Below are 20,757 nucleotides of genomic sequence, written 5' to 3' on the forward strand. Positions count from 1 at the left end.
TCATGCCTGGTGGCCTTCCCACCCAGTCCATGCTGCAGCCTGCAGGAGCAGAGCTTTGTGCTTGGCCACCTGACACGGTGCCAGGTGTGATCACTGCATTTGCGCCTCTGTCACCACTGCACCTGAAGTTACAGGTTTTGATGGGTCAGAACATCTCCCAAGCAGTGGCCTAAACCTCGGGGAAGGCTGGCACAAGGTGCTGCTGAAGTGCAGAGGGGAGTGAAGGGCTTTTTTTGGCTGGAGGTCAGCCCAAGCCCCGCAGACATCTGTGTGGGCTGTGGGCAGCTGGTTTCTGCTGCGTTAGTGCTGGGCTGGCTGGGGCAGGGCAGAGCATCCCCCGGTGAGGCAGGGCGTGCCCGTGGGATGGCCCGTGTCAGCCTGAGGGGCCCTCTGCACAGGAGTTTCCGTGGCAGGTGGGATGTTTGTGAGGAAGGCAGGCCCCGTGGGCTGCTGGCCTGCTGAAGGCCCTGCTGGGAGGAGGAGGTGAGGGGTGGCAAAGCAGCAGTGCTTTGGGTGCCCTGCTGTGCTGTGCCATCCCTGGCACAGTGCCCTGGCTGTGCTGTGCCATCCGCCCGCCTTACCTGGGCCTTTCCAGGCAGCTCCTCTGAGGGGATGGAGCCTGGCATGAAACAAAGCAGCAGATTTTACTGCAGTGATTACCTTTCCTCAGGGAAGAGATAAAGGAACAGATGGGTAACATTTGGAATGACTCAGTATTTCCCTACCGAGTACATAGTCACGGCTGAACAGATTATGCTTGTAAACTGAGAGGGCTGGCTGTTGGTGTGCCCAGGGTAAAGGTACAGTGTGGTGCTGGGGCGCTGCCAAGCTGTGGCAGGCTGTGTGTGGCAGTGGTGGTGGTGGCAGTGGTGTGGCAGCGGCAGCCACGGGTGGCTGTGGTGGTGGCAGCCACCAGTGGTGGCAGGTGGTGGCAGCGTTGGTGGCAGCACCAGGCTGTGTGTGGCAATGGTGGTGGCAGTGGCAGGCTGTGTGTGGCAGTGGCGGTGGCAGGCTGTGTGTGGCAGTGGCACTGGGCGCTGCACAGCCGTGCCCCACGCGGTGCCAATGCCTGAGAAGAAGAGCAATGTTCCGGGCGGCAGCAGAGCTGCCGGTGTCCCTGTGCCGGTGTCCCCGTGCCGGTGTCCCTGGGCCGGTGTCCCTGTCCCAGTGTCCCTGTCTCGGTGTCCCTGTCCCGGTGTCCCGGGTGTCCCCGTGCCGGTGTCCCTGTCCCGGTGTCCCGGGTGTCCCTGTCCCGGTGTCCCCGGGCTGGGCTCGGGGCCGGTATCCCGGTGTCCCTGTCCCGGTGTCCCCATGCCGGTGTCCCTGTCCCGGTGTCCCCGGGCCGGGCTCGGGGCCGGTATCCCGGTGTCCCTGTCCCGGTGTCCCCATGCCGGTGTCCCTGTCCCGGTGTCCCCGGGCCGGGCTCGGGGCCGGTATCCCGGTGTCCCTGTCCCGGTGTCCCGGTGTCCCCGTGTCGGTGTCCCCGTCCCGGTGTCCCGGTGTCCCGGGTGTCCCCGTGCCGGTGTCCCGGGGCCGGGCCCGGGAGGAGGAAGAGGCGGCGGCCGGCCCGGGGCGGGGCGGGCCGGGGCCGGGGCCGCGCTGTCGGTGCGAGGCTGCGGGAGGCACGGCCGGGTAGGACCGCGGCTCGCGTTGTTGCTTTTGCTCCTTTTCTGCCCTGCCCCGACCCCTTCCCAGGAGCGGAGCCCCGCAGAGCCTGTGGCCGGGCCGGGGTGTCCCCGCTGGGCGCCCTCTGTGCCCGCTGCCCGGCCTGACCGCTCCCCGCCGGGACTCGGTGCCCTCCCTCGGGCTGCTGCCGCTTTTCGTGCTGTGCCGAACTCCCCAGTGGCACTGCGGGGCCAGCTCCCTATTCCTGGGTAATCCCCCCATCCCCGGGGTGCTTCTGGCGTCCCTTTCTCTTTTCGGCGGGGAGGAGATGAGAAGAGGGCTTAGGATTGAATAAGATCGGATGCTACTGCATCAAAAAGAAACCAGGAAGGAAAAAAGAAGCAGAAGAAAGAAAAGAAAAGAAAATCACACCCACCAAGGGGATGTGACTGCAGTGGCTGGTTTACCAGAAAGCAAAGGGAACAGGGCCTCCGGTTGGGAAACTTTCAACCCTCAGCGAGGTCTGGCAGCTGCTGGGAGTGGGGAAGTGTGGCTGGCGGTGTGTCTGAGGCTGGCATCTCCTGCCCGCCAGCATGGGTCAGACCGTTTAGGGTGTTAATGGCAAGAATTCACCAATTAAACAACATTCCATCTCTTCTCTGCTGAAATATTTTCCACGTGTGCTGTCCTAAAGGGTAACCTCAAAAATTTTTAATGATGTAAAGCATACATGTCGTCTGTCTTCCCCTGCAAGGTGCTTTCCTTAGCTGTGATTCATCACCCTGTTTTTCTGTTCCAATTAAGCTGCTCACTTAGAGCCCTGAGACAGCCAGTGTCTCATCCTGTGAGCTGGGCTCAGCGTTATCGGTGAGTTTGTCCTTCAGAGCGGGGTCTTGGTAGACCGCAGGTGTTTTCAGTCTCAGGCTGTTGTGCTTTACTGGCAATTATAACGCGAAGGAGGTCAGCGATCTCGTAAAGCTGGAGCAGACTGGGAGGGGTCTGATAAGAGTAGAGCCTTGATTACAAATGCTTGTGTGCTCTGGTTGCTTCTCGGAGACTTCACAGCCCACCAGAGAGCTCCGGCAGCTGCCGAGGTACTGAGGTTTGCTATTAAGGTCGTCCACTGCCCTCAGATCAGAGTTTATGTTAAAGGCTTACATGCGGTGTTCCAGTAAGAGTTTTTGTACATTAAACATGAGGATCAGTGAGTTAATCTTTGACGTTGTCAGAGCATTCCCACAAACCTCAGTCCCTTTTGCCAATGAGTGACCAGATACTGGAGCTGAGATGCTTGAGGAGGGGAAGAATTCCCTTGCAATTCCCCAGCATGGAAGGAGCCTGGCAGTGGTGGGCTATGGCTGCTGTTCTTGGAGTCTCCAGTGTCCTGCTCATTGCACTTTTATGAGTGTGAGTGGCAGCTTCAGGAGTGCCCAGAAATGGTGAGGAACATGATCACCAAGTATATTATTTTACAGAAAAATTTAAGGTGAAGCATGGTTACTTTTGTCAACATTTGCAGCAGACTTTCTAAAATCATAAATACTTTTTGATTGACAGCTTTGACTCAGCTGCAGCCTGCCTTCCCTGGCCAGGCTGCATCTTCTCAGTGGTGTCATCACCTCCCCTCTAAATGATCTCACACCTCGTGGGAGATGTGCTCTGGCAAGTGAACCACAGCTCCTGTAAGGCACCACTTCAAAAACAAGTTTTTGTTGAAAACAAAAACATGGTAGACCTCGGTGTTTTTAGAAATTAAGTACTAGACAGAATGAGGTTCTTCAGTGGAAAGTTTTGGGTTTTTATCTTTCCCCCAGGAAAAAGACACAATTTTCAACAGAAAAACATCATGAAGGGAGTTTTTGGACTAGGCCAGGGCAGCAGTTCCTAAGATCCAGTATTAATGGAGGGATGAGGAACGAATGCAGTCTATCTTGTCCATTTCTTGCCTCGATGTGGGTGAAACACTGACTGCCATGTCGTCCTGGTGGGGCACTCTCTTCTCTAAGAGCAGGTGGAGATGTGACTCTTTCTGCTTTGCCCCAGAAGTCTGCGTGGTGCGGGTGGGTCTTGCCGTCCTTTCACGCCTTGCTGGATTTGGTGCTGTTTGCATACCATTGCTCAGTTCCTAGGCTAACAGAGCAGTGTGCAGCCAGGTTTATTTCTCACACTTTTGAGGCATATATCAGTTTTTTGGCTCTGGAAGTTCTGCAGGGATGCTGTGTGCTGCACCAAGTGCTGTTTCCAACAAAAAATGCCGTGAGTGGGTTCTAAACTTGATAACCATGGGTGTCCTGCTATAAACAGTGGATTCTATTTCTTGTTTGTGTAGTGTTTCTCTAACTTTGCAATGAATTTTAGCCAAATATTTCTGGCTTATCCTTCAGGAATCACATTAAAGTCTGTCAAAGTGTGGCTAGGAACCTTCCTCTGCAACATCTGGGTCCGGACAGTACTGGAAACAGGATCCTGGTAGAAACAAACCTTGTCTCTGAACCATTGTGGTTTTTCTAATGAGGTCACTTTGCCACCTGCATCTCTCTGGGGTATGACTTTATTTTAGAGATTTTGTAAGCATATAAACAACCTTCTGACCTTCCTCCTTTCCATCTTTTGCTTTATTCTCCATTTCCTTCTCTTCCTCTCCATCCTCTCTCAAGGTGCCGTGTCCTTGCAGACATTCCTTATTGCTGGTTTGAGGTGAACATTGTTTCACAGCTGCTTCAGAGCAGGAAGAAAGAGCTTGCACATGAGACAAAGCCCTCAGGGTTTAACAGCACCCCCTGAACAGCAGAACCAGCCAAGCTTTGGTAGAGCCCTGGTTCTCATCACTGACTCCTGAGCGTTTGTGGTGGCTCAGCAGGGCTCGGCTGTGGAACCCTGAGTGCACTCATTGGATCTGCTTCTCCAGGTCATGAGCACGGTGGACTTCATTGAAGAGTTGTGAGCAGAGAGGCCAAACTGCCCCACTGAGTCTGTCACCCAGGAGCTCACAGGGTAATGCTGGACTGTTACATTTCTTATTGCTTATTGTGGAATTTGCTCACATATAAGGAATTCATGTTGAAGGCCTGAATATTTAGGATTATACTTTGTATTTATTGTCAACAGTCAAAACAACATTGGCACTGAAACTTCTGTGGGAAGATTGTGAACTATTAATTATTTTCAGTCTACTTGGCATAACATGAAGGATTATTAACATAACCAGTCTTACAGGTGATGATAAATTCAACAAGCGTTACTTCTGGTTTTTTCAAGAGGTTGGTTTTCATTGTTATTAATCTTTCACATAGATGCCTTATTCCAGCTGTCACAAATTCCTTTTAGAGCTGACCTAAACCTTGTAATTTGCCAGGAAGTTAAGATATTTGTTTAAAATCATTTCCCCTCTTAATATAACAACCGGGGTTTTCCTTTTATCTTGTAGAAGGCAAAACATCATGACATTATCTCAGTTCTGCAGTTACCTAATGTTGAATTCTGTGTTTTACCAATCCATCTTGAGAGGAAGAGCATGTCTGTTAAGTCTTTTGTTTTCTCTTTCAATTAAGCACTTCACTAATAGGCCAGGAGGAAAATAGTTTTCTGTTACTCCTATGTATTTACCTTCAATACTGAGTGTAGCACCCTGAATCAGAGAGGTCAGGCCGAGGGTGCCTGTGAGGCTGCTGAAGGGCACATGTACATTGGACCAGCTTGTGCCTCTGTCTACCTGCAGCCTGCTGTGTCAGGTCACTCACAGCTCTGACATGGTGCTGGCAAGGCACATGAAAACATTGAACTGTGAGCAGCCAAGGTTCTGTGACTCTGGTTACATCTCTTCTGGAGAATATGTGTTATTTCTTGCTGGAGCATAACGTCCAGGCTGAAATGAAATCCCAGCTGAGTGACCCTGCTGGTTTTACTGCCCCCACTGCATGTGTTCAGGCCATTTCCAAGTGTGCCTTCCTTTGCTGTGCAGTACAAAACCACCCTGACTACAGCAGTGTCGTGTGGGCTCCATGGCCTTTGGAAAGGGAGCAATGAAACATAAATTCATGAGAAAGTAACCTAACAATGCAAATAGGTGTTATAGGGACTGAAATGTATGTGTGAGAAAAGTTAGCCTTCTAATAGTCTGAACAGAGAACTTGTGTGTGTGTAGGAAAGAAAAAAAATGTCATGCTACCCCAGTGTTATTCATATTAATAGTAAGTATATTTATCTTTTCCCCCAGTGAGCAAGTGTTGAGGGTGTACTTGTAGTTAAAGGAAATTAATCTGGTTTTTGTTTTTACCCACTTGGTCTGGCACATCAGATGAGTGAGGGTCACTTCCTATGGCTGGAAAATACTCAGGCTGTTTCCTACTGAGAGCACTGCTCTTCTGGTGAAAATACACCTTTCAGTAGCCCACCCTGACAGCTCTTTTATCACTGCCTTACTGAACTTCCCCTGGTCTGAACAAGGCTTTGCTGCTACTACTTGTGTTAGTTGTTTTTGTTTGAGACACGACTTTTTAAGTTTCTCTGAGATCTGGCCTGTGTCTGTCTTCTGATACAGATGATTTTGTGGTGCTTGATCCCATCCAATCACAGCATCACAGAATGGTCTGGGATGGAAGGGACCTTATAGAACCTTAGAGATCATCTAGTTCCAACCCCCCCAGCCATGGGCAGGGACAACTTCAACTAGACCAGGTTGTTTAAAAAATGAAATAAAATAAATAAAATAAAACAAACAAAAAAATGCTGTCATGAAAAATACTGTTTATCCTAAGCTGAACTTAATCATAGCCCTAGTGCTCAGAGCAGAGTGCAGAGCATACCCTACAAGCATTTCTATCATCTCCACCTGTCCCCAAGTCTTTTGGCTTCAGTTAGACAGACAGAAATGTGTAGCAGTGTAAATAATTGCTTATATCCCACTTTTCTACATGCCTCTCCAATTATAATGCTGTAGACAAGTAAATATCAAAAAGAAATGTCTATTTCTTGTCTTGACTTTTAACTCAATCAACATTTCAATGGCAAAGAAATGTCTATCCTGACATTCATCTCTTGTGATGTGGTCCAGTGAGTAACAGTGTAAACTGTATTTAAACATAGCAATTACAGAGAACAAAGGGGTGGCTGAGGGAAGCTGGACTTGTCCATGCACATTACAGGGCTCTTTCAGAAGGCAGCAGAGTGTCCTGTCAACTTTGGTTCCTAAAATACAGATTTAGATGAGTTTCCTTTGCCCTAAAACTCAGCTCTCAGCGATGGCAGCTTCCTCAGAAGGGCTCAAACCATCCTTGACACTGTAGGGAATTTTCTTAGGAATGACCTAGTGAGTTCCTAAATTCCCAGCTCTGTTTTTTTACTTGCATTCTTCTTTTCAGACTTTTCAGCTGCCTGTTTTACTTGCTCTGTTTTTGGTGAGTGAGACAGGAACACGGAAATCCCATTTTTCATGTTCCCCAGCTGCACAGGCAGTGTGTTATAGTTCCACCTGTGCTGGCAGGGATTTCCTGTTTCAGAAGATTAATTAGAGTTGAGCAATTCTGAGTTCCTCTGAAAGAAACGATTTTCCTTTCCTGTGTGGAAGGGAGATTGCAATCTTCTGAGGCTGTGAACTTGTTTGGACCCACCAGTGTAGCAATTGGTACCAGTCAGAGATACTGGCTGGTTTCAGTTCTGTTCTGTGGCATCAGTGGAAATTGGAATAGCTGCTCTTGCTCTCTTTACCTCTTTTAGAGGTGGTTGTTCTTGCAGGAAGAGTTTTTTGTCCAGCCAGATGTTTGTCTCTTGCTGTCTCTTCTCTCTGAATCAAAAGGCCCTATCTGTATTTATTATGTCTCCAAAAATGATTGCCCTGGTTGACTTCAAAACCTTAATCCCACAAGCAGAAGTAGTTTCTAACAAACCTTCTAGTTTGGATGGCCCTAAGGATTCATGTGCAAACAGTTTTCACTTGTTTTGTTTTTTGTTTTTTTGTTTTTGTTTTGTTGTTGTTGTTGGTTTGGTTTGGTTTGGTTTGGTTTTGGAGGGTTTTTTTTTCCTTTTTTCTTTCCCCCTCTTGAGGTGGCCAAATGAGGCACTTCTGCCTCACCCACTCAGCTTATTCTGGTCTAGTTCCAAAGCCAGAGGGTGAGGAAATGGCCTTTTTCCTTGGGAACTTTGCTTTGACAGTTCTGTCACATACCACATTAACTCGCTTGTTTCTCACCTTGCTGTGAAGTGTATATGAACATCACTTGTTAAGGAGGGCTGGAGTCTGGCTTCATGCTCACTTCGCTTCTTTGGGGGAGGAGGGATGGGAAATCCACAGCTGGAAATTCCCAGATTTCCAGAGTGGCAGACCTTGGGGTGGTGCATGTCTGAATCCAGCACATGCTTACAAGTGAGCGCAGAGTCATGGAGCAGGATGTGCAGAGAGGGGTGACAAGGGACAAGGAGGGAGAAGAAAGTGGACAGTGTATCATCCAAAATGAATGAATGAACATGGGGAAACAGGAAGGAGTTCATGAGGGACATTGAGATTTCTGATCTTGTTTCTAATTTAGGCATGAGCTATAAAAATGTATGTATTCATATATTTCTCATATGACTTGCTTTGAAGGCTACTAAGATTCTCCATGAATAAAACACTTTGTTCCTCTCTCTGACCTGTCACACTTAATCTTTTCAAACAGTTACAATTTAGCAGCAACTGTAAGAAGATCCTTGGCCTGGTCTCATGATTCCAGCCTGGCACCCAGAAGGGACACAGCAGTCAGAGGTTAATGAGAGCTGTGAGAAATGGCCACTTTGGGCAGAACCTACTGGAGAAGGCAGGGCAGGAGAATGAGGGCTTGTCCCAACAGATTTTCAACAGACCTCATCAAACCCAGATGTGGCATTGTTGACTTGGATTTGAGACTAAGAAAGAAAGCAATTCTTAATAAACACTTGGGAAATACTATTGAAGAGATTTAATTTTTCTCCCGCTTCTGTTTTATGTCAAGGTGGAATTTTGGCCACAAACCAGGCTTTTATGGGCTTTTTCCACTGTGTACTTCATCTCATGCAGTTTTAAGGAATTAGACTAAAATATGTCAGCTTAGCTAGAGAACATTTTTTTTTAATTTGATGTAACAAAATAATTTAGTAATGTTTTCAAAATTTGTGCTGACAAAAATTGGAAAAATATTTTGACAAATGACAGGCCTCTGCCAAATACTTTTGCAAAGGTCACGCTCAGCCAATTTGGAGAAAAAACATGGACAGAAATTGAGCTGGGGTAGTTCTTTCATAAATTTCCCTTTAATATCATTAACTGGATATCACATAAAGGAAGGAAAAAAGAAAGGAAAAAGATGAATTGGAAACCTCAGAAAATTATATTTAACTAGATGGAAAGACCATTAACAGATGGGGTGAATTGGAAAAGAAGAAAATGTACAGAAGCTGACATATGCTGGAGGAGACTGGTGTGGAGGAGGTGTTGGACTCAGCAGGATTTGTGTGTGTATGAGGTTACAGCTGAGGGTCTGTGGGATCAGCCCCTGCAGACTCCCAACCACAGGGTGACTTTCCGGGCATTAAAAAGGCAGGGTGGGGATTCAGTGTCTGTCAGAGGACCCGAATGAGGCTGGCAGGGTCACCCGGAGCTGGTGATGAACCTGCCAGGCAGTCATTGGGGGTGCCCTCAGCAGCCTCCAGGGTGAGCCCGGCGTGTTGGGTACCAGCTCTGGGGAGGGCAGAGCCCATCCCTGGGCTGCAGGGCAGCTGTTTGCTGCGAGGGACACTGCAGTGTCACCTGGGGCAGCACATGCCCTCAGCCCCACGGGCAGGGCCCTTTTTGGCTCCAGCCGGGCAGGAGCAGTGCTGGGACAGGCAGGGTTCCTGCAGGCAGGGGCACTGGGCAGGTGTGTTTGAGTTCCCTCACCAGGGCTCAGTTAGTCAGTGAGCCCAGAAGGGTTTATTTGTAAAAGCTCTTTGGCCCAGACAAGATGTGTAGCGTAGGAGGCAGGTTAGTTCTCTTAAACCACGCTGGAGGAGCACTTGGAGGAACATCTGAGCGGGGTTTGGAACACCCAGTGTTCCACTCCTGCAGAGCCCCACAGGAGCTGTCACCGGCTGCAGAGACACACACAAAGCTCCTTTTGTTGGCTCTCTCTGCGTTATCACTCCAGTTCGGCGTTTACACAGTGCAACAGCCCCACTTCTATCAGATACTAATTAGGGTCTGTTCACATTTCTTCATCTTTTGAGGGAGGACATCCCCTGATCTTTCACAACTTGAAATAATCAGTTTTTTAATAGAGTTCATCTGGCCAAGCCACTATAGGACTGCAAGACTATTCCCCCAGCTGTTGTTGTGGGGGAAGGAGTGAAAACAGCAAAACAAAATCGTGCTGGTTTTTAAGACATATATTATGGATATTTTAGCATCATCCATTCTTAGGTTTGAAAATGATTAAGCCACAAAGTGTAATGGCATGTTCTTTGAAAACCTGACGTGTTGTAACAGGATCTTGTTTTTCATATCTGTGTGTATTCCTTTTTAATATATATCTGTGATAATGGTAGTTTCAGATGTGACTAAGATAAAAAGAGGTGAAGTATGCCTCTCTCTAATACTTTATTCAGACTTTTTCTCAAAGGAATATTTAGCATAAGAGTCAAGATTTAAAGGTTAAATAAACAGCTTTAAGTTCAATTATCAAAGGAAAAGACTAATGTTTAATGATAGTGTTTTAAGAGGTTATTTTGGATCTACTATATGAAGGAATTAGCATAGGATGGTTTGGAAGTTTACAGATGCTATTTCACAAATTGAGACTTTTTTCACTGGGGTATAGAGACTTCTTTTCCTGTACTGTGACTGCTCCAGGTATTTGCTGTGTTGGTAATGGTGCCTGAGAGCTGATACTTGATATATTTAAATTTTTTTTGCTGGTTCGAAACACCTGTCTAGTTCTCACTGTAACTGAGTCACATAACTGAAAATTGTACTTGACAAAAGGAATTCTAAATATACTTTAATGACAGGGTGAGGATGTACTTGAACTTTCCATTTCAGTGCTGTGTTGGTGTCCATGGTGTGGGGGCACTAGAAAGGATTTGTGTGAATGCTCTCCTGTGTCACCACTCTGCTTTAGCAGCTCTCTGCAGTGTGAGGTCTGGATGGATCCCTGCAGCTGACACAGGTTTGCCAGTGCTCTGCTCCAGGCTCTGGGGTGAGCACACAGCAATAAGGATACAGACCGGTGTGCAGTCAGATGGGTAAACATTTCCATGTGCCAAGTGTGCACAGGCTGTCATTACCATCCAGGCCTGGCCTGCCTGCTGGATAGGTGTGCTCCCAGCTCCCTGGTGGGGTGTGGGCTATCTGCAGAGAGGGCTGGGAGACTGCTGCTGCCACACACTGCCTCATAACCACAAGCTCGTGGTGTGTGACAGGCTGAGGTCTGGCATTTCTTGTGTGTATTGAGAGCTAGAAAGCCCAACTGCTGGGCAGTTGCAGGAGGTATGGATTATCTACATCTGTACGTGTGTGCAATGTGCACAGCAGCCAGCCCCCTCAGGAAAGCCCCTCTGTGTGTCTCCTGCTTTATCCCACGTGCTGCTGCTGTGGAGGTGGTGGCAGGTGACTGACTGTTCCCCTGTCCTTGTCCTTCTTCCCCTGTCCCTGTGGAGAGAGATCCAGGCAGGAGCTGGGCAGCACAATTCTGCTTTGCAGGTGGTGGGGGTGGGTGGATGGGAAAAAGGACAGTGCAAATGCATTTCCTTTGCTGTCATCACATTCCTCTCTGAACCAGGAATTTATACCTGAGCTTTAGTGCCCTCAGTGCCCTGGCTGAAAAATAAACAGCTTTTCAGGTGAACTTTTCACGTCTTGAGAAGTCTGACACCACTGGTCTTTCTGAGTGTCCACTTAGCCCTACCATTTTTCGAAGTCTGGAAATCAGTAGTTTTATTAGTCTTTCATAAAAAAGTTATTTCACAGCATAAAGAAGAATTAAGGCTGCAGGGGGTTACCCTTTCTTGGGAAAGCAGCAGTGGCTGGCCAAAGCTTTCTCCAAAGGTGTTTGTGGATGGTTTGGTCTTTCCAATAGCTCTTCTGTGTGGGAACTAAAAGCAGCAGGGAGTAGCATTTGGAAACCCTTTCTCAAAACACTCCTCACTGAGCACTGGCATTCCCCTGATAGCTGGAGTGCAGTCATTGACCATCTCCTGAACAATCTTCTGGGCAGGACAGGCTCCTTCTGGCATGGGTTTTGCTTTGTGCCTGTCTTGATCATCCCAGACAAAAAAATAAGCCCATATCAGTTCCTGAGATGTGCACAACAGTTGCCGTGTAATTGCGACCTGATTTTGCCATAGTGGGTGTAATTTCAGCTCCCCTGTGCTTTATGGTCTTTGAACAGTCGCTGGAGCTGATGTTGTAGTTGTCAGACAGAGGTGGGAGGCCTTGCTCCTGGGAGCTGGGATATTCCCATTACTTCTTTTACAGTGTGGGAGATCAGGCACAAAAGGCTGCTGCTGTAAGCAGAGGGCAGAGAAGGCTTGGAGAAGGTGGTTAACTGGTATTTCTGTGTTCCATTTATTGCCCAAACAGGAGCATATTTCTTACCAATTGCAGTGACTTAAATCCTGGGATCTAAGGAGTGTTTAGTGCTGCTGGTGTCACATCCTCAGCTGGGCTGCAAGGCCAATTGCCAGGAAAACAGTTATGGAAAGGAAATAATTCAACTGAATCCACAGCTCTCAGCCCTGTGCAGTTAACAGACGTTAAATGAAATAATTTATACTTGGAAAAAGTTAGTAGAAAATTCATGAGGTTACCTTCTTATTTAACAGCTCTTCTCAAACTTATTGCCCAGGCATTTTTCAGAGTAGAATTTGGTGTTGTTCTCTCAGAGTTCCTTGGATACTTCACCCCAGGTCAGGCTCTCCTACAGAAAACCCTCATGAAAGTACAAATGCCAGTGGAAAATCCCAGAAATTTCCTTGGGCAGTTCTCCCTTGGGACTAATGATTCTCAGTCTCATGGAGGTGATTCAAGAGCCTGTCTTCATCCCAGTGATGTGATTAACCGTGTCCCCTTTGGCCAGTTAGTGCAGAACTGTCTTTGTCCCTGCTGTGGAGTGTCCCAGACAGTAAGGCAGAAGGAATTGCTGGCATATGTTGTGCAAGCAGTGGGCATGCCTAAAGTGACACTAAATTCCAAGGAGATTTCCTCTATCAGATCGAAAAAAAACTGTGCTCCCCTTGGAAAAAGATGTGAAAACACCTATTCTCTAAATTGGGGTGGGGAACACTGTTGGGTAATGCACGATGGGAAGACAAGGCTTGTATAAAACATCCTCAGTGGGAAGAGAAAACCCCCAGCTTGCTTCCATTGGAATTTGTCACGTGTCCTTAAGGGTATTACCAGAACTGAGACATCAGCTTTCCCCACTGCATGGGCTTTCCCCATCAGGGCCCTTCAGAGAAGGCCAGTCCTGAGCAAGCTGAGTTTTCAAGAGGTTTAAAATCCACCTTGGAGATGGGGCAAGAGAAAGATTCCAGCCAACATTTGGTGGGAAGCATCTCGTTGATAATAAGCTTTAGGTGCAGAAGAACTGAGGAAGATGTTTTTCCATTATCACAGGGGGGAAGCAATACCAGTTAAGGCAAGGCTTGCAGCAGAAACATTTACTGGAAGTGTTTACATGTTACTTAATACCTTGACATGCATTATTCAACTTGGGTAATATCAGCTGGGGTGGAGCAGGGAGGAATGGCTTTGGCAGGAGCATTTGTTTGCTCCCCATGGAATATTTTCCTGGTCGTAGCTACCTTCTTTGGCAATGAGATACATTCCAAGAATAGAAAAAGTGTTCTTAGCCACATTTTTATGAGCTGCTGGAATGTGCTCTCCTGTGAAGGTGACCTTACTTTGTCCAGACGGCTGCTCCTTCTCTGAGCACTGCCACCCTGTCAGTCTTTCTCCAGAGTGGAGCAGAACTGCAACAAAAGCCCCCTGTGAGCCCTCTCCAAGCAGGGAGCAGCACACTGAACGGTGGAGCCATTGAAAAGGATGCACTTCTCATTCTGGAAATAAACCCCACTGTCCCTCACAGAGGGAAGGCAGCAAGGGCACTCTACTGAGCCAGCCACTTAAGCTCCACTTCTCCTGATGTGCCCAAAGGACTTTCTGAACTGCAGCCAAGCGAGCTGTGCTGAGGAAAAGGCGGGGAGAGTTCTGCTCACATGAGCAGGGCTGCAGTCACAAAGTGAAGGAGAGGAGAAGAAGAAATAAATTGGGAAGCATGAAGTTCAGCTGGCATCTCTGCTTCCCTCATCCATGCAGACAGTAATTTCATGATTCACCTGCTGGATGATTTTGTTTTGCTGACGAAGCTGTGATAAACAAAGACTTGGCATCATTTGCACAGTTGTTTAATCTAAAGATGTATGAGTCATATAAATGAAACTTTCGACTGGTTGTGATAAACTGCCAGGCAGAGTGGGTGAAACAGACAGTTTTGGATTTGGTTAATCAATACCTGGAAACCTTATATGAAGCGATTCAGCACAAAGTCTGGAGTTTCCAAAATAGTAAGGCAGGTTTAATTTCTAGTTTTGTAAGGAATAATAATATACTTGCACTCTTACACTGCAATAATTTTTAATTTTTTTGTGATGGCATCTTGCCAGACTTAGTAATTTTAGCTCTTGTAGACTAAAAATTAGAATGATGCATCTGTAGGTCAAAGAAACGGTCTAAAATATAATTCCTAGAACTAACATGAGTCTTCCTGATTCAGGATGACTGGATCGTCTAGCAATGGAGGGCTGTCCCAACAATGCCTCAAAAAATGTACTGGCATTTTAGGGGTATTCCAGGAATCTCTCCTGCCTTGGCTGTGCAGTGCCCTTTAATAACACTGCTCTGAAATGTGTCAGAGTGCTGCTTTTTGCTACTTTGGATGGGACACGTGGCTCTGGATTATCAGAAGTTTAGTAGAACTGTGAGATGAAATTATTTCTGTCTGATGCAGCAGGGAGCTGAACATTCTTGCTTCTCACCAATTTCAGTGTGTGTTTGTGTCTCTGTTTGTACTGATTTAGTGTTGGACAATTTTAGAGAAAAATAAACATTGAATTTAGTTGTACATGAACTACTGTTAGACCTGAAACATAGTTAATAAGACATCTGTAAATGCCTTTTGAGAGCCTATCTGTTATATAGATATATATATATTCATGGTAGTCCTTTTAAAAATAGAAACTCATCAATAGTGTTAAAATTACAACACAGTCACCAGAGGGAAGAAGTTAGAATCTGAGATTTAGATAGAGATTCCAAATATTAGTCCATTTGTAGTTCATATTGGTATTTTTTAGGAATTATGATGCATGCAGCATGTCATTTTTCTGGTACTTACAGATTTTTTAAATTTCACAACTTTTTTAGTTTGCCCTGCTATGTAGGTATAGTGATGATAATCAATATAATTGTTTTGATCATGTTTTCCATGGGCTAGTGAAATGTTAATGCATTATTTGTGTCTTATGGTAGCAGCAGTATATCACATTTGCTTCTATTTCTTTCTTTGGTTTGCACATCATATGTAACTCGTGTGAGGTAAAGAAAGATTTGGGTTGGATCAAGTCTTTCATGGTTTGCAAAGTCACGTGGCCAAATTCTGATGTGATGCCCACTGTGCACTGCAGGTCTGTAAATGTGTTTGGCCCAAAGGAGAGCTGCATCACTGTACCTGGAGGGATAAAGACTCTTTCCTCTCTTGTGGCAGTTCTGACAAAACAAAGTCTTACTAACCATGACTTCCACTGTTGTGGCTGGACAATGATCTCTTCTAGGAAAACTTGACAAAACATCAGTTGAAAGTCTCCTCAAGGTGAAATTCTGAAATAATAAAGTGTTTTATATCCACAGTCATTAAAAAGTGTGACAGCCTCAATAGTATTCTTGATCATTACTGGTTTTCACAGTTGTCACATCTGCTCTGTTATCAGAATTGCCTTAACGAAAAGGCCAAAAAGAAAATAAATATGCAAAGAGGCTGAGAGAGAGACAGATTTCCTGTAATGAATCTCTTTCTAGTCTTTGCCTCTGGCTGAGAATAGTAATATGCCATTAACCCAAGAGATGTAGAACATGCTGTGCTGTGCTTGGAAGGGTGTCAGAAACTCCTCCTGTAAAGATGAGAAGATATTTTATTTCTTTTTCAGTTGTTGGTTAGCCTAATTATAGTAACATTTCAGCAAAAGGGAACTCCTTGGCAAGAGTGATGTTTGATTTTGGTAATTAGCAGATTGAAAAGAGGGGCTGGTAACACAGATGTATTGAGGCAGGTAGAGCAGCTGTTACACTTGAAGTGCTGTCTCACACATTACAACCTGCTGGACATTGAGGCCTATTTTTAGTAAAAGAATAAATAAGCTGACTGTGCCCTACTTTTTGTCAAAATGTGTCATGGGATCTTTGTATTTGATTAGAAAAGTCGGTAGAAGTAACACAAGGGAACTTGGTGCCTCCTCTAAAAACTGACATTTCTAACAATCCAGTTATGCTAATAAAATGTTAATATTGGTTATGAGTTCAGGCCCGTAATGTAGGCAGAGGAAATGATAGCTGGTGGGAGACTTTTCTGTGTGGGATGTGAGGTTACATGTGGACAGAAGTCCTTTGCTAGTAGGCATTGGCCTTTTGGGTGAAAGAATTTGTTTCGTAGTGATGGAATGATTTTTACAAAGTCTGTGTTAGGAAACTGGAAAAATTAGAGACTATGCAGGGTTATTTGTGTATAAAGGGAGAATGTAGCAGGACAGTCAGTTGGCCACTTCAGGATGCTGTTGATTCTCATAAAGGCCTTACTCTTCCTAATTCTGAGTACATTTTTTTAATCTTCACTTGCTGATGCAAATGGAGCTCCACATACCTCATGAAAAAGCTGTCTTGTAAAGTGGGACCAGGCCCAAAACCCAAAACAGATGCAGAAAAAAATACATTGGCTATGGTAGGGAATTAGTGACAGTAGGTATTTTCAGTCAGTTTGTCTAGAGATTAATGCTATTAAAAATTTGTGGCTTTATTACAACAGAATTGGCATAAACTGATGGAACTGCCACCATTTAAAGGTGCCTGCCCAGGAGCTCCTGCCCAGGGGGTCTGTGTGCTTGGGAAGCAGTAGGACCATGTCCTTTCTGGCTGTGGGTTTCCGTGGTGGGGGTCCAGCTCCCAGCCCTTCCTGGCACAGCGGCTGCCTCAGTGCAGAGGGACTCTGGTGCAGGTCTGGAGAGCCCCAGGGGAGGCTCTGTGCGATCAGCAGCACGGCCAGAGCTCCAGGAGGAGAGCCTTGGTGGGGTCAGGCTGGGACCTGCTGCTGCTCACCCGCTGACACAGCTTGTGTGAGCCAGCAGCTGGGCTGTGTGTGCCCTGCTGGGTGCATCCACTGACACGCTGCTGCTTCTGCTGGGCCACAGCAGCCTGCGGGGCCAGGGAGCTCGAGGAAGAGGCCTGGAGTTCCAAGGGGCTGTGTGTCATTTAAGTTAGGCTTCAAATTTTAAAACGAGAGGTCTCAGACACAAAATTCAATGGGGGGAACAGAACAATGAAGTGCCAGGAGGGTGCCTGGGCTGCTGCAGCTGGATTTGAGTGGCTGCTGCAGCTGGCACAGGGGTTTGCCTCTCTGATTCCTGTGCATACACTCGAGGTTCTCAGAGAACTCTTCTACTGAATTTTACTCATGATAAATAACTTGGTTTACCAAAGCAGTGTTAAAAGCTGCTTCTTCTTGCCGCAGGCTTTGCTTCATTAGCCAAACCCAGCAGCTGTCGTGTCTGACATTGGTGCTGAGCGTCACTTTGGCTGTCTGCTGCTGCTGCCTCCACTGCGCCGGGGTCAGTGTGAGACCAAGGGAGGCTTTTCCAGAGCCCCAGCCTGGAGCACGAGGACCAAAGCCCTGCCCAGACCACCGCCGGGGAGTGTCCTGCTCACAGCACTGGGTGTTGTGGTGGTGTCACATCATGTCCTTCTCCGTGCCATGAGCACTTCTTGATGCACCCTGAGAGGCCCTGGTGGCAGCGGGCAGATTGGATTTCACAGACTGGGCTGTCTGACAGCTGCAGAGATGGGGGAGGTCCAGGACACCAAATGGTATTTATCAGCTGAGGCTGGGACAGGACCATGGTACCCACACACCTTATCGTCTGTCATATCATTTATATGTACTGCGCTACTTTAACCTAGGGCATGAAATCATGAATTGAGAATCTCTTTGTGTTTTCCCTATAGGAGATTAAATATACTCTTTGACAGTTAAACCTGATTCTTGGGATTTATTGTACTAAACATGTGGTTTGAAATAGTCACAACCAGTATTATTCACTTGTTTATTAGCACTTCTTAAATTTCAGTGACTAATGATTCTGTCTTCCAAATGGTAACAACCTGCTGCTTTAGGCAACAGGGGACATAGTTTCTTTAGTCTACATGAAGAAGGGCCTTCAAAGAGGAGATGAAAGTTTTGTTAACAGATAAGCTATTTTTGATTGTTATAAAGCAAACTGTCTTTCCTCTTGTGACTGCTGAGGAGAGTGACATGTTATTTATCATACACAAGATGTTCTAAAGCCTTTTATTTGGACAGCAGTAGGCAGCAAGCTGACAAAGGGATGACCATGCAGTGTAAAGTGACCACTATTCTCTCTACTGTTGCTCACACAGTTTTGAATATAACTGGGTTTTTTTGTTTGTTTGTTTGTTTGTTTTGTTTTAAAAAAAGGAATTGCTGATTAGAGATTCTCATGTCATTTTGTATTCACCAGAAAACATTGCTGTGCATTAACTGCCCATTTGGTTTGTAGATGTTGCCTTTGTATCACAGTATCAGACAGGAGCAAGCTGTTATAAGTGTTTACATTTTTTAATGAATTCTTTCTAAGCATCTCCTGCCCAGTATTTTGCTGTGTTCTGGATCATTGTCCTTTAGATTTAATAACTTCAGGTTTTTTTCAAAATGGCCTTTTCTGCTTCAGGCCAAACATCCTTAACATGGCATTTCCACTTGCCTTATTTTAATGTCTGGGTCTGCTACCATGGTTCTGTGATGTTTGCAAATACAGAGACAACTTAGTTCCTGTCTTCTGATCACTGCAGTGACACGGAATTCAAAGCGTGCAAACCCAAAAAACCTGAAAATGACACATTTTCAAGCAACCAAGAATGTTCCCTAGGTGAACAGCTGTTTCACATGCAAAGACATGACTCAGATCCAGCCGTTTTAGACAAAACCCTTTCCTTATACTGAGAACACATGTAACAATAGCCTGGGGGGCAGAATAATAGAACATTTGTTGTTCTGTGAAGGGGGGTGGGAAGGGAATCTAAAGATAAGGAAATTGAAAATTAAAATTATATTTGAAGTCTGTTGTGTTGGGGTTTTTTGCATGCCACATAGGATATAAAAACGTTTCTTTAAGATGTTTCAAGGCAAGTTGCTTATCAATATTGCACATACTGTCTGTGCAACAACTCATGTGTGACAAGAACGTGAATATTATTTAAGCTGATCAACTATAACCTGAAATATGTTAATAACTGCTGATTGAGATCTCTTCATTCCCCCTGCTAAATCCTGAGATTGTATTTGGAGGCATAAACCAGAAAATGGATAGGATATTTGAAATCAGGGATTACAACCCTGGAGAAAAACTCGGTGTGGGCACGTTTCATTGAAGTCTATTCACAGAAATTGTCTATACAAGACAGCTTTAAAGTGCCTGGGGCTTTATGTATGATAGACACTTCAAGGCATCATTATCCAATTGAAAAGATGGCAGTAGAGTAAACAGGGCTACAAGCCTCTGGACTGTTGCCCTCTGCTCAGTCCAGTAAGTCTCACATCATCCTTGGTTTATGCTTTGCAAAGGCTGCACCGGGTCCTGTGGAACTACCACCCAATGTCACAAAATCCAGAGTAAATAGCTCTCTGTAAAAGAACGTTATCAAGCCTTTCCAGTCCCAAACCCATTTGTCATCAGTGAGGCCAACTACTGAGCCAAGGTTTCAGTATCTAAGCCAAGACTATCTGGACTATTTAATGTCAAACCCACGAGTATCAGAATGATTTGAAAAACTGCACATCTGGGGCTTTTTACAGTACTGGATTTCATTAATACCTTATTTATTCAGAAATACATTTCAATTGCAATGTAAACTTTAAACAGAAGAAACAAGTGACTCAAGATGCTGAACTAAACTTTGTTACGTAGAACACGATCCATTCGTATGAGCTGCACATTTGCCTGATAAACCAGTTTCATTTGAACCTTACTGGCTTTTTTTTCCCCTTTCCCCCAGGAAGAAGGGAAGTCAAGTGCAGTTACTAAACTCTGTGGTGTGAAGTAGCAGCATGATGCACAGGAGCAAATGCCTGTGGTACTGAGCAGACTTCAGGAACTGGTTAAAAGCAGGAAGGGGAGCTGTTAATTGATACACAGCAGACAGGCTGTGAAGGCAACTGACACACGGTAGGCAAGATTTCTCATTAACTTCTGCCCTTCCACTGAGATTTGCCTAGAGGTAGTTTTGCATGATCACCATTCATGCAAAAATCCCATTTGCTGAAGTAATAGGGGAGATCATTGTCCTTCCCAGAGATTTCCAGTTAATCCACGTTGTGGTTGGTTGCGTGGTTTGGAAAAAGCAACAAAGCATTTCCTAGGTATTTTCTAATCCAAATTTAATGGACTTTTAGTGCCTTGAGAATCGGCAAGGGAAGTTGAGGAAATAAACCCATCGGTCCATTTTCAAAACTGGAATAACTGGAAAAATGAACAGACTAAAATAGACAAGCTTAATGATACAACATGATTATTAGCATAGGGATGTTAAAATATGCATAATACGATCATACTCTTTGGAGACAAGGATGTGCTACGCCTCGCCCTGTGTTCATTAAAGGCGGCAGGAATGTTGCTGCTGATTTCAGTGGGTGGGGACGGGCCCGCAGCGCGCAAAAGTTGTTTCATTACCGGTTACATTCTGCCTTGCCTTCTTGTGGTTGCTTCTCTCAAGCCGTAGAAAACCCCTTTTATAGGTAGTGCTTTCCATGTAACTATTCCAGACAGCTCAGCACCGAGACTCTTGAAACGAGGATGTCTCAAGGAATTCCTTGGCACGGCAGTAAGTTG

The 20,757-nt window shown here is 45.8% G+C and overlaps 1 protein-coding gene across 2 annotated transcripts in view; it reads left to right on the forward strand.

The window, feature by feature from the left end:
• The first annotated feature begins 1,574 nt into the window (after positions 1-1,574).
• PIK3CB (phosphatidylinositol-4,5-bisphosphate 3-kinase catalytic subunit beta) overlaps positions 1,575-20,757 on the forward strand; it is an 87,202-nt gene continuing 68,019 nt past the window's right edge. Inside the window, exons 1-2 of one of the 2 annotated variants that reach the window (XM_066326002.1) lie at positions 1,577-1,632; positions 19,925-20,094. The gene's annotated coding sequence lies outside the window, so the exon portion shown is untranslated. Of the gene's footprint in view, positions 1,633-19,924; positions 20,095-20,757 lie in introns of both variants that reach the window. The other variant, XM_066326003.1, reaches the window with a different exon arrangement.

The sequence above is a fragment of the Sylvia atricapilla genome, chromosome 10, assembly GCF_009819655.1.
Source record: "Sylvia atricapilla isolate bSylAtr1 chromosome 10, bSylAtr1.pri, whole genome shotgun sequence".
Classification (NCBI taxonomy): domain Eukaryota; kingdom Metazoa; phylum Chordata; class Aves; order Passeriformes; family Sylviidae; genus Sylvia; species Sylvia atricapilla.